Source organism: Oryza glaberrima, chromosome 3, assembly GCF_000147395.1.
Source record: "Oryza glaberrima chromosome 3, OglaRS2, whole genome shotgun sequence".
Taxonomy (NCBI): Eukaryota; Viridiplantae; Streptophyta; class Magnoliopsida; order Poales; family Poaceae; genus Oryza; species Oryza glaberrima.
The window spans coordinates 34,800,678-34,808,083 of NC_068328.1; the positions used below are offsets into that span (position 1 = coordinate 34,800,678).

Consider the following 7,406-nt stretch of genomic DNA (forward strand, 5'->3'; position numbering starts at 1 on the left):
TGGTGGCCGGCGGCGACCTCCGTGTCGCCACCGACGCAATAAGAGGCGAGCGCGTGCCCGAGGACTTGGTCCCCGAGCGGCCTCGCGACCCGCCGTGCCGGCCCGGCTCCTCCTCCTCGCCGACGCCGCCTCGCTGAGGTAGCTGTCGCCGCCCCGTCTCGCCATCGCCGCCGCGGATCTTCCTCGTGCGAGCGACCGGCGGGTGCTTAGGGCACCGTCGAGCAACGCTCGACGGGGATGCGCGCCAGCTATGGCGGCACGCAGCCCCGGCGAGCAAGGCTCGGCGGCGCCATCACCACTCCCGCCGTGAGCCGTTTCGCCGCCGTCGTCGTCTCGCTCACGGTCGCCGCGGGTGTGAGAGAAAGAGAGGAGGAGAGAATGGGGCTAGGGTTTCACGCGGGGGCAGCCGCCGCGCCGGTTTTGTCCCGCGCGGGAGTGATCTCGGCCGTCCGATCAGATCGACGGCTCGGATCGGCTCACTCCCGACGCGGGCTGACGAGGCCGCGCGGGAGGCGACGAACGCCAGCCCAGGCCCAGGTTTTTGGGCCTGGAGCCCAGGCGGGAGGGCGGCGCGACTGTGATGGGCCAGGCCGAATGCGGCCTGGCTCGGGAAAAAAAAAAGGAGGTTATGTGGGCTGCATAGTAATGGGCCTAATTAAAAGGATTGGGCTGAGATAATATTACAATTAAAATTTTCTTTTTGAAAGAATTATAATTATGATTATGATATTTGTGTTTAAACATTGAAGATATTTATTATGTTTTAGTTAATGATAATAAGAATAATAAGTGATTTTGTTATGTGATAAAATTCTCTTTCATTTATTTATTTATTTTATGATCATATTATATTTATTAGTTAAAATTATTATTGTTTTATGCATTATGAAGTTTATTTCCGCTAGAAATAAATATTATAATTAAGTGTGACAAATAATTGTCATTCTGGCCAAAGCTGATTGACTTTTATTTGATCACAAAATTTTATTAATTCAATTCAAATCTGGCCAAAGCTGTTTTGATTGAATTAATAAAAGGAGTTTTAAACAAATTAATAAATTGTGGTTTGTATTTATTATTCTGGCCAAAGCTGATTAATATACTTATTCACAAAATTTTATTGTTCATTTCCTTCTCTGGCCAAAGCTGTTTTGGATTTGATCAATAAAAGAAGATACTTATTTAGCTGCTGATTCTCTCTTATGCAGCATCTTATGCCTCACAAATTTCCGGAATAATGGGAAATATTGAACAACTTAATGGAAGTAATTATGCTTCATGGAAAGAAAAGCTGGAAATTACTCTAGCTCTGTTGGATATTGATTATGCCCTCCATAATGATCCTCCGGTTGAACCTAGACCGGAAAATGAGAATTATGAGACCCTAAAAAGGATATATGATGAAGTAAAGGCAAAATGGGATATTTCAAACCGTAAATGCCTTATGATTATCAAAAGCTCCATTATTGACGCAATAAGAGGAGCAGTTCCAGATACTCAGACAGCCAGAGAATATCTTGCTAAAATTGAGGAGCAGTTTAAAGGCTCTTCTAAGGTTTATGCCACCACTCTTATTAAAAGATTGGTTAATGAAAGATATGATTTTTCTGGAAATCTGAGGGAACATATTATGAAGAAATGTCACATGGCTTCTAAGCTTAAATCAATGGAAATGGAAATCTCTGAAGGTTTTCTTGTCCATTTCATTATGTCATCTCTGCCTCAGGAGTTTTCTCCATTTACAATCAATTATAATGCAATGAAGATCAAGTGGGGCATTGATGAATTAATAGCCATGTGTGTACAAGAAGAGGAAAGGCTTAAGGCAGAAAGAGTTGACCATGCAAATCTATTTAAACACTCTGAGAAGAAAAAGTATAAGAAATTTAAGGAGTATTTGAAGCCTAAGCCTATTCAGTTTAAAGAAAAAGGGCAATCTTCGAGTCAATCCCAGCAGAATAAATCTGGAGGAAATCCCTATACAGAAGAAAAGGGAAAAGAAAAGGATGGGTGCTACTTTTGTGGAAAGAGTGGACACCGCCAAAAAGACTGTATTGGGTTTATGAGATGGCTCAGTAAGAAAGGTACTGATGTTATTTCTTTTGTTGATGAATCCCTGAATATTGATTATGCCACCAATTCTTGGTGGATTGACTCAGGAGCGACAATTCATGTTGCAAATTCCTTGCAGGGATTCGCTATGAGGAGGACCCTAAGAAGAGGGGAAAGAAGAATTAGAGTTGCTAATGGAGTTGAAACTAAAGTTGAGGCTATTGGAGACTTCACTCTCACACTTCATACTGGCTTCAAACTTCAGCTGCATGATGTTCTTTATGTACCCTCTATGAAAAGAAACTTAGTTTCAGTTTCACGTTTAGATAACGGTGGTTACTATTGTACTTTTGGAAACAATAGATGTATAATTATGCATAATAATAAAGAGGTTGGTCTCGCCGTTGGACGGGAACAACTTTATCAAATCTCTGTGTGCGATGCCACCTATAATGTGGACTCCTCCTCAAATGCAAATATCAGTACCAAACGAAAACATAACGATAATGAGACTTCTTCGAAATTATGGCACTATCGTTTGGGCCATATTTCGAAGGGGAGAGTTGAGCGTCTCATTAAAGAAAACATTCTTTATCCTTTGGACTTCTCAGATGTAGATGTTGATCACTGCATTGATTGCATCAAAGGAAAATATTCCAAGCAAATCAAGAAAGGTGCAAATCGAAGTATGGGAGTTTTGGAAATTATCCACACAGACATCTGTGGTCCATTTAATGAAAAGACAGTGGATGGATTTGATTCATTCATAACATTCACCGACGATTACTCTCGTTATGGATATATCTATCCAATCAAAGAAAGATCTGAGGCATTAGACAAATTTAAAATCTTCAAAGCAGAAGTTGAGAATCAACATGATCGAAAGATCAAAATTGTAAGGTCTGACCGTGGTGGTGAATACTATGGTAGACATACTACTTATGGTCAAATTCCTGGACCTTTTGCGAGGTTCTTACAGGAAAGTGGCATTAAGGCCCAGTACTCAGCACCGGGCGAACCCCAGCAAAATGGAGTAGCTGAAAGGCGTAATTGCACTCTTATGGATATGGTACGAAGTATGTTAAGTCACTCCACTCTGCCGGTAAAGTTATGGATGGAAGCTCTTAAAACAGCTACACACATTCTTAACAAGGTTCCCAGTAAATCAGTCCCTAAGACACCTTTTGAATTATGGACTGGGAAGAAACCAACCCTAAATTATTTTCATGTGTGGGGTTGTCCTGCTGAAGCACGAGTTTTCAATCCAAATATGGGAAAATTAGACCTCAAAACAATCAGTTGTCATTTTATCGGTTATCCTGATAAGTCAAAGGCATATAGATTCTACTGCCCAAATCAGTTTACAAAGTTCATTGAGACAAGACACGCTGTGTTCTTGGAAAATGACATAATCAAGGGGAGTATGACACCCAGAGAAGTTGTTCTGGAAGAGAAGCGGAATTATGTTCCAATGCCTATAATTGAAGAACCCGTTTTCTCAACACATACTCATGTTGCACCTTCAATAGAAAGAAATAATGATGCAACACCTGCTGAAGCTCCTGCAACTACTTCTAGTAGTGTATCAAATGATGAGAATAATGAGGATGCTCAGCAGCCCCAGATTGTGATAGATGAGCAAAATAACGAGCCCGTCAGAAGATCACAACGAGTTAGAAAGTCAGCGATTCCAAGTGACTATGTCACTTACATGAATGAAGAGGTGAATGAACCTATGAGTGAAGAGGTGAATGAGCCTATACTAGATAATGATCCCATCTCATTTAAAGAAGCAATGAAGAGTGAACATTCGTCTGAATGGCTAAAAGCTATGAAAGACGAAATGAAATCCATGAGTACAAATAAGGTCTGGGACTTAGTAGAAATTCCCGAAGGAGCCAAAACAGTTGGCTGCAAATGGGTCTATAAGACTAAACGTGACCCCAAGGGAAATATCGAAAGGTTCAAAGCAAGGCTTGTAGCAAAAGGATTTACACAAAGAGAAGGGATTGATTATAATGAAACATTTTCTCCAGTGTCTACTAAGGATTCATTCAGAATTATTATGGCACTAGTTGCTCATTATGATTTGGAATTACACCAAATGGATGTTAAGACGGCATTCCTGAACGGTGATCTGTATGAAGATGTATACATGGCACAACCAGAAGGTTTTGTTATGAAAGGAAAAGAACATATGGGATGTCATCTAAAAAAAATCAATTTATGGACTAAAGCAAGCATCAAGGCAGTGGTATCTAAAGTTTGACCAAATCATAAGACAATTTGGTTTTAAAGAAAATAAAAAGGATGACTGTGTATACGCTAAGTTTAAAGAGAGTAAGTTCATCTTCCTAATATTATATGTTGATGACATACTCTTAGCCAGTAATGACAGAAATATGCTACTGGAAACAAAGAAATTTCTGGCCTCTAAGTTTGAAATGAAAGATCTCGGTGAAGCCACTTATGTGTTGGGTATAGAGATTTACCGAGACAGATCAAATGGTGTTTTGGGGTTATCTCAGAAAGCATATATAGAAAAGGTACTGAAGAAGTATAATATGCATAATTGTTCAGCCTCGCCTGCTCCTATAATGAAGGGTGATAAGTATGGAAAGTTCCAATGTCCTAAGAATGAGTATGAAGCTGCGCAGATGAAGTCAATACCATATGCTTCAGCTGTCGGAAGCATAATGTATGCACAAGTGTGCACTCGCCCTGATTTATCTTTTGTTACCGGGATGCTTGGCAGATATCAATCTAATCCAGGTCTAGAACACTGGAAATTAGCTAAGAAGACCTTGCGTTATCTACAAGTCACTAAAGACCTCATGCTCACATATAGAAAGTCTGAAAACCTTGAAGTTGTTGGTTATTCGGACTCTGATCTTGCAGGGTGTGTTGATGATAAGAAATCCACGTCAGGTTATATATTCACCCTTGCAAAGGGAGTTGTATCGTGGAAAAGCTCCAAACAAAGAGTTACTGCATCGTCGACAATGCAGGCTGAGTATGTGGCATGTTATGAAGCTACTGGACAGGCAATATGGCTGAAAAAATTTATCCCGGGATTAAGAGTGGTCGACAGCATATCAAAACCACTCAAATTATACTGCGATAACAAACCAGCAGTATACTATGCGAGTAGCAACAAATCAAGTGCTTCTGCCAAGTACATTGATATCAAGTACCATGTTGTGAAAGAAATGATCCAGGATCAGACAATAAGCGTTGAGTATATGAACACTAAGTTGATGTTAGCGGATCCACTTACAAAAGGCCTACCACCCATTGTATTTAAAGAACATGTTGCCGGCATGGGTTTGGTAGAAAAGCCTTTGATCCTGGAATAAGTAGGAACCTATATGGCATTGACTCCCCATAAAACTAAGGCGGACTCATTTTGAAATTAAATAGGAACCATAGTCACTTGGTTCAGTGGTGCTTAATTGACTACTGTAATCTAGTGTCTTGATGTACTGTTTTATTGAAAAGTGAGTCCATAAGTTTGTATAAGCCTAATGTAATAAGTTCAAAGAGCTCGTAAGATTAAAGAAGTTTGTTTTAAAATATAATGGTATGCTATAGTCACTGGATTCTGTGATGTTTTATATTGGTCACTGTAATCTTTTGTCTTGGTATACTATTTTATTGAGAAATAAACTTATAAGTTTAGCCTCACGATCAAGGGGGAGAATGTTAGTGTGAACACAAATGTGATCTTGCGGCTAAACCAAAGTCGGCAAGAAAGATTTTTTAGGGCAAACGCTACAGTGATCGCCCCTTCAAGAAAGTCCCTGATCGGGGGATTTACCGCCTCCACTAGTGTCGGTTCCCCCTGTGTGCAGTGGCTATAAATAGAAATCAACACCTAAGTATTAAACCCTAAGAGATTTCTCTCGCTACCCGATCTAGCAACCCACTGAGAACACAGGGAAGAGCCATAGCACATCTCTCTCCTCTCTGTGCTTCCAAACGAGAGGAAAAGAAAGAAGAACAAACAACAGAGAAATGGGAACTCCGGGAGATCAAGGTATGATCCAAACCTATTTTAATTTGTAGTTCCACTTTGTGCCAAACCGATCCAAAGCATATCCAACACTTCATGGTATCAGAGCGATCGGAAGAAGAAATCGATTCTGCATCTGAATCTGAAGAGATTGCATCCGAGTCATCTGAAGAAGAGGTTGCGTCTGAAAAGAGCACCCAGATGGCATCTACATCCAACTCCGCTGCGAGCTCCAATCCCTTGATCGGAGTTCAGGTCACCGAGAAGCTTTCCAAGGCGAATCATGGGCTCTGGGTGGCGCAGGTGCTCACGGCAATTCGGGGCGCCAGACTTGAGGGGCACATCAATGGGAAAAACCCAGCTCCTCCTGCTGAAATCACGAAGACCGTCGATGGAAAGGAAGTCAAGACCTCCAACCCGAACTATGATGAATGGTTCGCTGCTGATCAGCAGATCCTCGGCTTCTTGTTCTCCTCGTTGACGAGAGAGACACTCTCGCAAGTAGCTGCTGTGAAGACGGCGGCCGAAGCATGGAAAACCCTGGACGACATGTTTACGTCCAGGACACGCGCGCGTTCTCTCAACGTGCGCCTGGCGCTGATGACTCTACAGAAGGGCAACTCGTCGATCTCTGAATATATCGGCAAGATGAAGACCCTCGCAGATGAAGTTGCAGCAGCCGGAAAACCACTGGATGATGAAGAACTGATCGCCTACATCCTCAACGGCCTCGACAAAGATTTCGACTCCGTTGTCTCCACAATTGTTGGCAGGGTTGAACCTGTCACGGTTGCGGAAGTCTACTCACAACTTTTAAGCTTTGAAAACAGGTTAGCAATGAGGCAGGCGCAGGCCACGGCGAACATGGCGAACAGAGGTGGACGTGGCGGTGGTGGCTCACGGGGTGGTGGCGCAAACCCTGGGCGAGGACGCGGCGCAACTCGTGGGCGCGGCGCCGCACCAGGTCGTGGACGCGGCAACAACCAGCAGCAGCGCAGCTATGACAATCGTCCATTGTGCCAGGTTTGCTATAAATGCGGACATGTTGCAGCGGACTGTTGGCATCGATTTGATGAAGATTTCGTCCCCGACGACAAGCTAGTTGCTGCTGCCATCCACACCCATGCACGTGACTCCAACTGGTATGTTGACACCGGCGCCACCGACCACATCACCTCGGAACTGGAGAAACTCACCGCTCGAGACGTCTACAAAGGACATGATCAAATCCACACGGCGAGTGGTTCAGGTATGGAGATTAAACATATTGGTCGTTCAATAGTTCATACCCCTACTCGCCCATTGCATCTGAATAATGTTCTCCATGTTCCTCAAGCCAATA

The 7,406-nt window shown here is 42.7% G+C and overlaps 1 non-coding gene across 1 annotated transcript; it reads left to right on the plus strand.

The window, feature by feature from the left end:
- Window positions 1-6,751: 6,751 nt before the first annotated feature.
- LOC127769083 (small nucleolar RNA Z247) lies at window positions 6,752-6,890 on the plus strand. The gene has a single exon (XR_008016653.1). It is a non-coding gene; the product is annotated as a small nucleolar RNA Z247 (small nucleolar RNA).
- The last annotated feature ends 516 nt before the right edge of the window (window positions 6,891-7,406 follow it).